The sequence below is a fragment of the Triturus cristatus genome, chromosome 12, assembly GCF_964204655.1.
Source record: "Triturus cristatus chromosome 12, aTriCri1.1, whole genome shotgun sequence".
Taxonomy (NCBI): domain Eukaryota; kingdom Metazoa; phylum Chordata; class Amphibia; order Caudata; family Salamandridae; genus Triturus; species Triturus cristatus.
The window spans coordinates 682,178,981-682,193,522 of NC_140595.1; positions in this window are offsets into that span (position 1 = coordinate 682,178,981).

Genomic DNA, 14,542 nt, shown 5'->3' on the forward strand with positions numbered 1-14,542 from the left:
CCTTCCTTCTAGTCAGGATAAGGGAGTTACACTTCTAAAATAACCCCTGCCCACCCCCTTGGTAGCTTGGCACAAGCAGTCAGGCTTATCACAGAGGTAATGTGTAAAGCATTTGCACATAACACACAGTAACACAGTGTAAACACTACAAAATGACACCACATCAGTATTAGAAAAATAGCCCATATTTATCTGTATAAAACAATAAAAATCCAACATGCAGTAATAAAGGTAGGAATATTGCAAGAATCAACTTAAAATACAGAGCTAGCTAGTCGATAGCTCCATCTAGGGCTATCACGGCATCGTGATCAAACAAGTTCATCAGATCAGGCCGATACGAGAGGTCGGATTCAAAGGTTGTTGCAGGAGTCTTCTGGCTCTTGAAGTCACATTTGTTGAGGCTCTAACTCCATGAGGTTGAAGTCAGGGCTTCTGTTGTCAATGGCGTCGGGGCTGTGATGCGAAGCGGGATGATGTGATGTGTGGTGCTCACAGGTCACCATGCAGGAAGCGGCTTGGTGACAGCATCCGGTGTCGTCGGTGAGACCAGGGCTGCGGGGCGATGCGATGTGCAGTGCCCACAGTTCACAGTGCAGGCTGCGTCATCGCCATTGCTGAAGCACTGTCGTTGGTTGACCCAAGGTTCAAGATGCGAAGCGGGCGATGCTCTGTGCGGTGTCCACAGGTCACTGTACAAGCAGCACCGTCGGTTGACGATGCTGGAGTCAATGGTGCCGACATCGGTGGACGAGGGCTACAGTGTGCAGGGGCAATACTTCGTGTGCCTCATGAGTGGTGTCCACAGGCCGCGGTGCAGGCAGCGGTATCGTAGTCGACGTGGAGCGGCATTGTTGGTGATACAAGGGCGGTGATGTGAAGCGAGGCAATGTGAGGTGCAGAGCCCACAGGTCAGGGTGCACGCAGCGGCGTCAGTGACAGCATCGTGTGGCTGCGTCGGAGAGACCAGGGTTGTGTTCTGAAGAGTGGCGATTCACCAGGCGGTGCCTTCAGGTCACGGAGCCGGCAGTGGTATTGTTGATGGGTAGTGATTTTCTACTGTTGTACCATTAACCACACAGTTCCCATTGCTGTTGGCAGAGTAACTTGAACAAGTCTTTGATGTTCCAGAGACTTCCAACAGGAGGCAAGCTCTATTTCAAGCCCTTGGAGAAACTCAGAAAATAAGTTGCAGAAAGCCATTCTTTTCACTGCCCAAGACAGAAGCAGCAAGCAGCAGGTTAACACAGCAAAGTGGAAGTTCCTCCTGACAGCTTCCCCGGCTCTTATTCTTGGCAGGTTCCTTAGTCCAAAAGAGTTCTAAAATTGTGGGGTCAGTACCCCATTACTTATACCAGTTTTAGTCTTTGAAGTTGGCAAACTTCAAATAAAAGTCTTTCTTACGGTACTAGAACCAGTTCTGACCTCCCTGGTCTAGCCACAATACACGGGGTGGAGACAGCATTGTGAAAGGCAGACACAGCCCTTTTCAGATGTCAGTGACAACTTCTCAAACCACTCTAGCTCAGGAGGACCCATCAGGATCTGCAGGGCACACCTCAGTTCCCTTTTTGTGAGAGTCTGGAGTGAATGCACAAACAGCCTAAAAAAACGCACACTTTCTAATACCAGCATTTTCAAACACCCAATTAAAAAAACATCTTTACTAAAAAGTGTATTGTGAGTTCAGACATACCAAACTCCAACTTTCTATCATCTTTCACTTGGAATCCACACTGGAAAGATGTTTCTAGCCAGATCCCATGTTATCCTATGGAAGATATAGCCTTTCAACAGTGAAAAATGAAATGCACATTATTTCACAACCAGGACATGTAAAACAGCACCACAACATGTCCTACTTTTTATGTGCACTGCAACCTACCCATGGGGCGTCCTTGGGCCTACCTTAGGGGTTACTTATTTGTGATAAAAGGGAAGGGTTGGGCCTGGCAAGTGGGTGCACTTGCCAGGTTAGCATGGCAGTTTAAAACAGCACACACAGACACTACAGTGGCAGGTCTGAGACACATTTCAGAGGCTACTTGTGTGGGTGGCACAATCAGTGTTGCAGTCCCACTAATAGCATTTGTTTTACAGGCCCTGGGCACCACTGTGCCCAATACTAGGGACTTACTAGAAAATCAAATAAGCCAACTCTGCAAATACCAATCAAAAAAAACCAACAGTGGGAGCACTTGCACATTAGCACAGTGCGCAGGGACAACAAGCCAGCAAAAACAAAGTCCAGCATACCATCAAAAACAGGTCAGAAAGCAAAAAGACAGGGGAACACGCCAAAAGATGCCAGGTCCAACAACCATCATTACCCAAGTATTCAGATTTCTGGGACTTACATTTAGCTGTCAATCTGTTCACTTTATGGTCTGTACTCCTTCTTTAACTCTGAAAACTTTCTCTGTAAAGTTAACAATATTATTATAACTGATTTCGCTCAAAAGAGCTTCTGATATGAAATCTTTGGATCTTTTGGCTAGGCGATTTACTCCTGCTGGTGTATTCTTCTCTATATCTCGAAGAAGAAAACTGTTCACCTTTTACTTTCTGGATCACCCAAATCTTTGTTTTTTAAGATGTTTGAAAGAATATGACTCTCAAACAGATCCTCTCAGAGCGTCCCAAGGTCAACTTCTAATTTCCCTCAGTAAGCCATATTCTCTAGTCTCTTTTGCAACATTAGCCAGGTGGGTCAAGTGGGTCATGTCCCAAGCTGAAATAAATATTTCCAAATTCGGAGTTCATTCGACTAGAGAATCTATGATTATAACAGCTTTTTGGTCAGGAGCTAGACTTGAAGACATTTTGAGGGCAGCTAATTGTTCCTCAGTGTCTACATTTAAAGATTTTTTATTGCAAACCAGTTTACCATGTTTCATTTTCTGAGATTAATTTGCTTTGAATAGAAGCCTTCAGTCTTGACTTAAAGTGTTAGTACTGGAAAATCCTTACTTTATTAAAGACACAGAGGCAAATTAACCCATCTCTTTCAATTTACAGTTGATATAATCAACTTGGTGTACCCGCATGCTTGGAACATATTACTGTCTTTTTGTTGTCAGCGCTACTATCAACTTTTCCTCTAAGATCCTGAAGGATGATCAGAAGATACAGAATGGAGTATGGTCCTTTTACTAATCTACATCTGCATTTATAAGTGTGTCTGTCCTACTTTATAAAAGGGTACTCTCAAATTTAACTGCAGGAAAGACCATAGCACTCACCTCTATGTCTTTATTAAAATGAGGAATTTCCTGCATTAACATTTAGAAATTCTGCATGTATAGGTATTCTTAAATCTTCTGCAGGTAGTTTCTCGTGCAAAATAAACACAGACATTAATACATACTGCAAGCAGATCAAGGTGTGCATTTTGTGTGTGAAATACGCAGCAATCCCCTCTTCTATCATTTGGCTGTAGCAGAAGGTACTTTCCAAAGGGAAAATTATTTTCCCTTTGGAGAAAGAACAAAAAAATTGAATTTCTAATCTTACTTTTAAACTGACTATAAACATACACATTCATCATGATGGGACATTTTTCTGATGTGGGGCTAGGGTTTCCAGGCAGATATCAGGCAGATTTCCCCCAAAAGACAAGGTGTTTGCATAACAAAACACATAGGCAATCTGAGACAGGCACAGATGTAAATCTCCTCTCTTAGATGTCATTCTTTGTTTATGAATCAGGCCCAGTGCCAGGAAAGAAAATTAAACAATATGGGCCTACTTCACTAAGATGAATCGATGAACTAGCAGGGTCGGACTGGGGCAGAAAATAGGCCTGGGACACCAAAATAAAAGTGACCCGATAACAAATTGGGTTGGAAAAAAGTGGCCCATATAAAAAAATCAATCAACTCTGAACTTAGACATGCTGTCTGGATGGTCTTTGACGAGTGGGAGACCTAATACATTAGCGCTAGATGCAGGCAACGTGTGTCCGGGGTATCAGGGAAGTGCAGCAGAAAAATTCACTATGTTCCTCTCCTATCGAAAAAAGATTAAAAAAAATAGACACATCTCTGCTCTTCTACCCACAATTTGCAATTTGTGCATCAACATGTCTGTCGATGAGATAATACCATCCACAATGCACGTTCCGCATTCTTTTAATCTTCTGCCCCTGATTCTCTTTTTTCTGGTCCTACTTTTCCACCTTAACTGCCCTCCTCCGCACTTTGGGTCACTGTGTCACCTTATTCTGGATTACAATGTGATTAATAGGCTACACAAGGTGCCTTGTTGCAGGCAGATTAAGCCATAAAAATGTTTGATCACTTTTGAAAACTTGTGAGCCATAGATTGACACAGATCTCTTTAGCAAGTGCATCAACAACCTGATCAATGTACTGGAACCATTATACATACGGGTGCTGGATGTACACAGACTATCAGGCTCCTTAACCACTACACCAGGTACCTTAACCCAATAAGCCATCTTCTCAGTATGCACACTTAGAGAGCAGATACATCTGGTAAGGTACTTTGGTGGTTGCCTTCTGAGGGCAAGTGGGAGGTGGCAGTGGTGAATCTGGTTTTTGGAAACAAAGCCCTTTAGACTTCTAGACATTGCTATTGGACTTCAAAACTGTGGTAACAAGTGGTAAGTAGAAACACAAACAAAGGTAGCAATATATGTGTGTGTGTCTGAGAGAGAGTGTGTGTGTGTCTATACATATTGTTGGAACTGGTACTTTCTGGTTGGTTGAGGCAGTGCCCAAGACAGGCAGAACCTACCACTCCTGTCAAGGTCAGGTGATAACACTCACTGTATAACCTGTGCTCACCCTTGTGTAGCTTGGCACTGAGAAGTCAGGCTCATCACAAAGGCAATGTATAAAGCATTGGCACAGCATTCTCCCACAAAAAATACACTGAGTTTCACAAAAGAGACTTCACACATGTATTTAAATAAAGATTGTATTCAGCACACACATTAATTAACACAACGTGAACTCCATAAATTTCTGGCCATAAATCACATTTGGAAAGATTACTAGCAGTACTAGGCCCAACAGTGTTAAAATTACATCAGTAATATGCACACTTGGCAAAAATCCAATTTTTCCCCAGCATCCTTATGCGGTGTGATTGTCAGAATTGGGCCCACCCTAGCAAATAACACAATTCAAATCCACACATTACAAGGGTGCACCCCAGGTCACAACGATATCAGGAATGTGTACACACAGGAATTTATAATACTTTTCAGCAGCCTTGTGGGACAAGATAGCATAGGTAAAACCAATGTCAAAACTGAATATTCGTTAGGTAATTTAACAAACCAGTAAAAGAACACTGCTGTGTGGTGCAACTGTTAGCAGGCTGTTATAATGCAGCACCCTCTCCCACAGCACCGTAACGTGGTACAAAGATATCAGCGAGTCTGTATGAAGCACACTCACACACACATGCACTTGGCACTGTAACACAGTGCAAACGATATCCGGCTGGTCAATTATTAATATGAATGCAGACCCCGTGGCACAATCCCTCCCACACCTCTCAGCTACCCCCCACAAAACTCTACCCACAGGTTAGAGTCAAAACACCCCACCCCTTACTATACTGATTTAAGGCTGGAGTCACACTTAGTCAGGGGCCCTGGGGAGATGGCTGGAGTAAATATCAGGGTAACCAGGCACTAGTCAACAAATGGGGGGTTGGTCATCACTTGGGAAGTTCACCCACATTATGTGAAGCAGAAACATGCTAAAGGCTGTCCCAGTTCTATCAAGATGTCCCTAAAATCGCCTTCCGGCACCAACCCAGTTCTACGAAGCACAGGGGTTGGCTCATGCAGTCTCTTGACCCGCTTCCGATCAGTCTCAGAAGTGTTCCTTAGACCAGACAATTACCCTCACCTGCCAGGTGCAATACAGGTGATACTACAAGGCAACACAAAGTCTTCCGGGCCGGGTGAGCAGAGGGCGGTTGATGTGCTGCACTGAGGACAAAATGGAACACTCAGTGAATGGGGGTACAGCTGTCCCCGCACCCCACAGGAAGTGATACACAACGTCAGGTGCGCAATGATACTAGTCATACCAGACTATCTGGTCTTAATTAACCAAAGGTTTGGTTCGCCGTATCTCCCTGGAAATGAGGCACAACGTCTGGTGTGAGATGATCCATGTCACACCAGACAATCCAGTCCCAATCAACCCACTCATGTTCAATGTACCTCCCTGGAATGAGGCACAGCTTCGGGGGCACAATGCACCAGATAATCCGGATCAACAAACACATTTGCAGGTTCAGTAGCACCACATGAGGTAGAATGAGGCACTACTACGGATGCACCCTTCTCTGAGGTTTGCAACCTGTGAATTGGACACCTCACACAATGAGCATGTAGTTGGTGTGTTGCAAGAAAGAGATGCGGCATGAACAAACGGGCCACGCTGAGTCCCCTAACCAGGGAATCCACTCACCACCAACAAGACGCTTGTGCGTGCTGAGGCCCCATGAGGCAGGGGACACACTTCTTAGATGCGGGCACAGTTTGGGGGCCCCGCACAGGGCAATCCAGTCTCCAGGCACAATACTTGGTTTCACGCTCACACCAAGCTGCAGTCAGGATCCAGTAGAACAAGTAGGTGAAATACGTAGACAGTGGAGGTCCCTCACAGGAGGTCTTTGATGTCCCTAAGACCGCCATAAAGAACACGGGGCAAGCCAACACTGCCTTGGAGGGCACATTTCAGGGCACCACATAGCAGTAGGTAGTCAGCCCAGGCCAGCCACTATTCATGCAGGGTGCACAGTCCCTTCCAATGGCAGTCTCCTCCTTGTGCACAACAGATTCCTCTGGCAGTGTGCACCATGCAGTTCAGGATGGCTGGTCCCATGTCCCCACCGGTGTATCTATGCACTGCCGAAGTATGACACCAATAGTTATACTGTAGTGTGCCTCTGAAGTCGGGGTGGTTCAGGGGGTTCCCCTCTGAACCACAGATGTCTCCCCTAAATTTCAGTCCTGCCTGCCATGAGGTCTTGGAATACAGATTTTAATCTTTAGTGGGGCCGTGATCTGGCTTCTAGAGGCCAAGTGTCAAAACCTCTCCACCGAATCTATCTAGCCAAGTCCTCAAATGGCAGAGGTCTGTCAATCCAGTTGCATGCCCAATGTTAATGGCTGTCCATGAGGAATGCAGAGATGTGCCCCCCTGTCTCCAGTTTGAACTGGAGTCAAACTAGAAGGCACACAAAAGAGTTTAGCACAGAGAAATGCCCAATTTCAAGAGGTCACAAAACAATGCACCCGGCTCCGTACTACCGTATACTCCTACTACTCATGGTGTAACGAACAGTCAACTCTTTTATCTGTCCGAATGGAATTTGTATTAGACCATTCCTGTTTCTTATTAATTTAAAAATTGATCAAAACAATTTTGTGGACTGAAAAAGAAACACAGACTTATCAAATTCACACATGAACTTACACGTATATACAATTCACATTAGCATACATTTAAAGACAAAAATGGACTTAGACACTGTGAAAAAATTATTGGCAACAGCTTGCAACATGACAAAAACAGCAAATGAATTAATACATTAATCTGATGCAAAACACATTTTTAGGAAAATTTACATCATATACAAAATTTAGTAATAAACATGAAAATATCCAATGTTAAGAACCACATGTGTTATTCCAACTCCAGCGTCAAAAGAGTATCTGAATAGTATATCAATCCTTTATCCAATAATTTCCTTCAACTTCGCGCCGCATTCAGAATTAACTAAATGCCTCCCAAAATGCCAACGCGTTTCAAGACCCAGGCGAAAAGTACTGGGACTATCATCAGGGCTTCATATAAATGGACCAGATATTCTACAAAAAAACAAAATAAATAAATGATGTAAAAACAGCGGCAACCCGAACTGACTCTCTCTCTTGTACATGTAACTAACTTAGTGAGTACCTGTTTTCTAGCGATGGAGCGGCTGCTCCAGCTCGTTTGCTCCAACAGTTTTGGCTTTTCTGCCACTGGACTCATTTATGTTACTGCCTACAAGGCTCCCTTAACACTTTGCCAGTATGAATTTCTGAAATGAAAGAACCAAAGTATTGAATATATCTACTGCTACTCTCGACGTACACCCCCAGAGCGAAGCACCAAAAAGATATGTACCTTTACTGCAGAGTATGGGCAGGACGGAGTTCCTTGAAGACTCTGTATTCTACAAATGAAAAAACGATATTGTCCTCATTTAACAATGTATCCAAACAGGCAAAATGCATGAAGCACTTTAAAACACTATTAACAAGCGGACTTACTTTACTGCATCTTCACCAATTCAAAACTCTGAATGTAATGGACTTTCCTTTTGCTCAAATAGGGGCGTGCTTTCCCTCACGGGTATTATCTATAAGAAGTACAAACGTAAGCGCATTTAAGCATACAGTCATATGTTTTTTAGTATTGTAATTTATAACCAAACAAACACAGGGGCAAAACAGTGACTTACTTTTCACTCTAAAACGAGAAGGAATATTCAACTCTTGCACCATGCTGGTTGTAACTCAACTCTGCATCTCAAACCAGAGCACTTCCTGTTTGGAGAGCTATGAATCATGGGAAAAGGAAATTTGCCCAATCAAAACGCTCTAAAGTCCCTCTTTTTGCAAATGCTCATGAATTGCATTATGGGATTTGTAGTATACACACTACACTCTAGATACTTCAGTCATGCCATTCAATCCGGTGGAAGCACTATCAAATTATAAAATAAGATAAGCTTCCTTTCTCAATAATGCGGCATCAATATCAAAATAGCGTTTGGTTGTTTCAAAGCTAGACAAAGCCGTCCATACGACCGTATGCTTAAATGCGCTTACATTTGTACTTCTTATAGATAATACCCGTGAGGGAAAGCACACCCGTATTTGAGCAAAATTAAAGTCTATTACATTCAGAGTTTTGAATTGGTGAAGATGTGGTAAAGTAAGTCCGCTTGTTAATAGTGTTTTAAAGTGCTTCATGCATTTTGCCTGTTTGGATACATTGTTAAATGAGGACAATATCGTTTTTTCATTTGTAGAATACAGAGTCTTCAAGGAACTCCATCCTGCCCATACTCTGCAGTAAAGGTACATATCTTTTTGGTGCTTCGCTCTGGGGGTGTACGTCGAGAGTAGCAGTAGATATATTCAATACTTTGGTTCTTTCATTTCAGAAATTCATACTGGCAAAGTGTTAAGGGAGCCTTGTAGGCAGTAACATAAACGAGTCCAGTGGCAGAAAAGCCCAAAACTGTTGGAGCAAATTTTTCAAAAAATGTGTTTTGCATCAGATTAATGTATGAATTCATTTGCTGCTTTTGTCATGTTGCAAGCTGTTGCCAATAATTTTTTCACAGTGTCTTAAGTCCATTTTTGTCTTTAAATGTATGTTAATGTGAATTGTATTTACGTGTAAGTTCATGTGTGAGTTTGATACGTCTGTGTTTCTTTTCCAGTTCAAAAAATAGTTTTGATCAATTTTTAAATTAATAAGAAACAGGAATGGTCTAATAAAAATTCCATTCGGACAGATAAAAGGAGTTGACTGTTCGTTACTCCATGAGTAGTAGGAGTATATGGTAGTACGGAGCCGGGTTCATTGTTTTGTGTTCTGAATTTTGAATAGCCCTACCTTGCTCCGGTCCGTTGGGCTTAACCCCTATAGGTTTTTGCAATTTCAAGAGGTGGCATTTCTAAGCTATTAAGGACAAATCCACCTTTACTACAAGGGTGGATTTGACATTGTGAATCCAATGATAGTAAACAACATGAGGCTGCTCCACTGTAAGCCACCACTGCAGCTTAAAGTAATTTCATCCAGAACAGAATCCTCTCCAACTACAGCAACTTCAAGAAACTCTTCAGCATCATGCAAGAATTCACCAAACCCCCCAGCAAAGCCTCTGACGTCCCTTTCTCTTAGAACCTCTGCAACAAACTGGGCTCTTACTTTTATCTCAAGATCAGGACTCTCTACGACAACTTTGACGAGCAGAAACTAGGCACCGACTCTTCTCTCTCAACCGGCAATACCACCCAGTCTACCATCACCGCCTGGGCCCCTGTTACCATAGAAGACACCGCCAAGACCATATGAAGTATACACTCAGGGGCACCCACCGACCCATGACCGTCCCACTTCTTCCACAGAGCCGCGTCCACCATAGCACCCGAACTACGACATACCATCAACTGCTCCTTTAAAATGGGCACATTCCCCGACGTCTGGAAACACGCAAAAATTAAGCCCCTCCTCAAGAAGCCCACCGCTGGTCCGATGGACCTCAAGAACTACCGACCCTTCTCTCACCTCCCCTTCACAGCCAAAGTCACAGAGAAGATCGCCAACAACCAGCTCACAAACTTCATTGAATCCTATGTGATCCTCGACTCTTCCCAATGCGGATTCCACAGCAACCACAACACCAAGACTGCCCTTCTAGCCGCAACGGGCGGCATCCACACCCTCCTTGACCAAGGACACACGGCTGCTCTCATCCTACTAGACCTTTCAGCAGCCTTCAAAACTGTCTCCCACCGCACACTAACCACCAGACTCCACGCCGTTGCATTCAGGGTACCGTCCTTGAATGGATCCACTCCTTCCTCACCGGCTGAACATAAAGAATCAGACTCCCGCCCTTCCTCTCCAAACCCACAGAGATCAGCTGCAGAGCACCGCAAGGATCCTGACTCAGTCCCACACTCTTCAACATCTACTTGGCCCCTCTTGCCACCATCGTCAGAAAACACGGACTCAGCATAGCATCCTACACTGACGACACCCAGCTCATCCTCATCTTCTCCCTCATCAACAATCCCGACACCACTAGACTCAGCTTCCAGGAGGAAATGAAAGACGACACCTCTTGGATGAGCAACAGCTGCCTAAAGCTCAACTCAGAGAAAACGGAAGTCCTCATATCCACCTCCTCCACTTGGGTCAACATCTGGTGGCCCACTGCCCTCGGCAAACCTCGCACACCCACAGACCACGCTCGCAACCGAGGCATCATACTCGACTCCTCCCTCTCCATGAACCGATGGTTCAACGCCGTATCTTCCGAGTGCTTCAACACCCTCCGCATGCCCCGCAAGACCTTGAAATGGATCCCCCCGAATACAGAAAGATCATCACCCACACACTCATAACCAGCAGACTGGACTACAGGAACACCCTCTATGCCGGGAGAAACACATCTCACCTCCTCAAACTCCACAGCCCGAACGCCGCAGCCAGACTCATCCTCGGCATTCCACGACAACACTACATCACCCAGCACCTACGAGAACTACACTACAGCCCCGTTGAAAAGAGAGTGAACTTCAAGCTCCTCACTCACACCTACAATCCCTCCACAACATCGGATCCCAATACCTCAACAAAAGTATCTCCTTCTACACAGAGCCAGAGTGGGGAGCAATCCTTCTCCTACATCGCAGCCAGGTCCTGGAACAAACTCCCCCTCACCATCAGATGAACCCCACACTGGAAGCATTCAGGAAGAGCCTCAAAACCTGGCTCTTCGGATGAGACGGAGCTGTTCAAACCCCCCACCCCCAGCACCTTGAGACCCTCTTGGGTGAGTAGTGCGCTTCACAAATCCCTGATTGATTGATTGAATTTCAGCCATTCCCCCATGTTAACCTATGGGGGTAGCAAACCTCATAGGTAGTGAAAACACACATAGGGGTTCTTCACTGGGCAGAGAACACACATGTGTACCTGTCCTGTCTTTCCCTTATCACTTGCTCCACCCCAAATGGCTCACCTTAGGGGTGCTGTAGTGCTAGTGAAAGGCACCCTCAACATTGGCCAATGATTTAGAAAGATCAACCTGAGCATAAGTGCAAATGCGCACACACAGGCCTGCAATGGCAGGCTTAAACATGTTTGAAAACACCTTGCGGCTACTCCCTGCTGTAAGCTAAAACTGTAGTTTGTCATTCAGGAATTCCCCCATTTTGACCCATGGAAAGAGCAGACCTGCTAGGTAGGGAAAACCCACATGGGGATTATTCACTACCTGGACAGGGTAGTGAAAGGCAGGCACATGTGAGTGCCTGCCTTTCCCCTACCGCTTGCTCCACCCATCAGGGCTTACCCTGGGGGGTGGGGTCCTAGTGGTAGTGAATGGCCCACTCAGCATTGGCTAATGGTTTAGAAATGCCAATCTGAGCATAGGCGCAACTGCGCACACACACACGCCTGCAATTGCAGGCTTGAGACATGTTGGAAAGGCTACTCTACTGGGTGGCACAACCAGTACTGTGGCCCTCTAGTAGCCAGTGCAGTACCTGCCCTGGGTATGTAGAATACCTTTTTACAGGGTACTCACAGGTACAGCACCTAAACCAAACAGGTTAGCCCTACTTCCTAGCATGTGTAGGAAGGGTGCACGCTTTTGCACTGCATTACAGTGGGAACGTGCGTAGAGTCCTAAGGCCACAAAAGGAGAGTCAGCAAAAACCAGGAGGAAAAAAGCAAAATGTTTTAGGGAAATCCCCTAAGAAGGGCCATTCCCAACACATATGTACCCACTTTTATGAAACAAGTGTTGATACGGGGCATGTCACATTTGGGTCGGGCAATTCTTAAACTCCAGATTTTCTTTTCAGAAAAAGTGGCAACCCTAACCCATGAAAATCCGACAGGAAGCTGGACATATGTTGAGAGGTCTGCCACACCACCCTGCAGTCCTTGCAAGTGCTTTGTTTATAACTCCTGCAATGGTTAATCTGGCTGCCGGCTATTTAGAAGGTAGAATCTAGAGCCAGAGCACATGGAGGGATGTCACAGTCCATGCCTTCTTCCTCGCTCGATTCCAAAAATTAAACCAGCTACCCTCTCTCACCTAAATAATTTTAAAAAAATGACACCTCAGCAAATGATGTGGGGATTGGGGGCAGCATTCATACCTGTGTATGTGTGAGTGAAAAAGAGTAAGAGAAGTGCAGAAGAGTAAATTAATGAGAGCCAAAGAATGAGCCAATTGAAGTGAGGAATAAAGGTACAGATCAAAGAAGACTAGGGGAGTTAGACAGCCAAACTAAGACAGAGAAAGTGCTAAAAGAGGTAAAACTTGAAGAGACGGGGCCACAATTTGAAAGTGACAATTCAGTGTGAAATATGCATAAACGCAGGTGACAAAATGGCAAAAGATAAGTAGAGAAAAGTAAGGAGAAAGGTGTAAAATAATTTGGTGATGGAAATTCCCTTCCTAACTACTTCCCAATAGTGGGCCCCCTGTGAGTAGGTCAGAGGTGCCACGCTTGATCTGTGGAATTTCACCATGTTTTTAGCCCTCACCAGCATGAATGTTCACCAGCCACCACTGCCTCTCTTATTACTGAAGATTGCCATATTTTATGAAGATGTGAAAGAAAATATGTTTTTAATTATTTTTCCGGGCCTCTGCAAGCTCAAACAAAATGTATTTCAATGCTATGGTTCTTTTTTGCTATAGTTCTTGAAAATTAATTTATTCTTGATATTACCCAGAGGCATTCATAGCTCTGCTCTTGGCACCTAGACCATCTTTTCGAACAATCTTACTAAGAGCTCTGCTTTAGACACTTCGCAAACTCAATAGAAGCTTTCCATCTTTTCGAACAATCTTACTCAGAGCTCTGCTTTAGACACTTCGCAAACTCAATCGAAGCTTTCCATCTTTTCGAACAATCTTACTAAGAGCTCTGCTTTAGACACTTCGCAGACTCAATCAAATCTTTCTATATTTTCAAACAATCTTACTCAGAGCTCTGCTTTAGACACTTCGCAAACTCAATCGAAGCTTTCCATCTTTTCGAACAATCTTACTCAGAGCTCTGCTTTAGACACTTCGCAAACTCAATCGAAGCTTTCCATCTTTTCGAACAATCTTACTAAGAGCTCTGCTTTAGACACTTCGCAGACTCAATCAAATCTTTCTATATTTTCAAACAATCTTACTCAGAGCTCTGCTTTAGACACTTCGCAAACTCAATCGAAGCTTTCCATCTTTTCGAACAATCTTACTAAGAGCTCTGCTTTAGACACTTCGCAGACTCAATCAAAGCTTTCCATCTTTTCGAACAATCTTACTCAGAGCTCTGCTTCTGATAACACTCATAGTCCCTTTGCTTTGCTTTTGATGAAAGCCAGACTGGCACATAGTTCTGCTTCTGATAATTCACAAACTTACTTCAGACTTTGCGCTTGATACTACCCAGGGAAACTCTGTTCTTCATGAAATGCAGACTGGCTCTGAGACCTTGGCAGCCTGTCCTCTAGCATAAGTTGGTCCTGCTGACGATGAAAGGTGCAGACCGGTCAGTCATCTGACCTGGAAAGAACTGCTGAACACTGCTTATCCTTTACTGACACACCTCCCATTTCCCCACTTACGCTATAAATTCAAGTTTAAGTGAGTTGCTCAAAACATATATTGATTGCTTTATAAAATTATACATGAGACACTTGAGCTCACACAAGTGATCATTTATGATAAAATGGGTGCTACTGTTCAG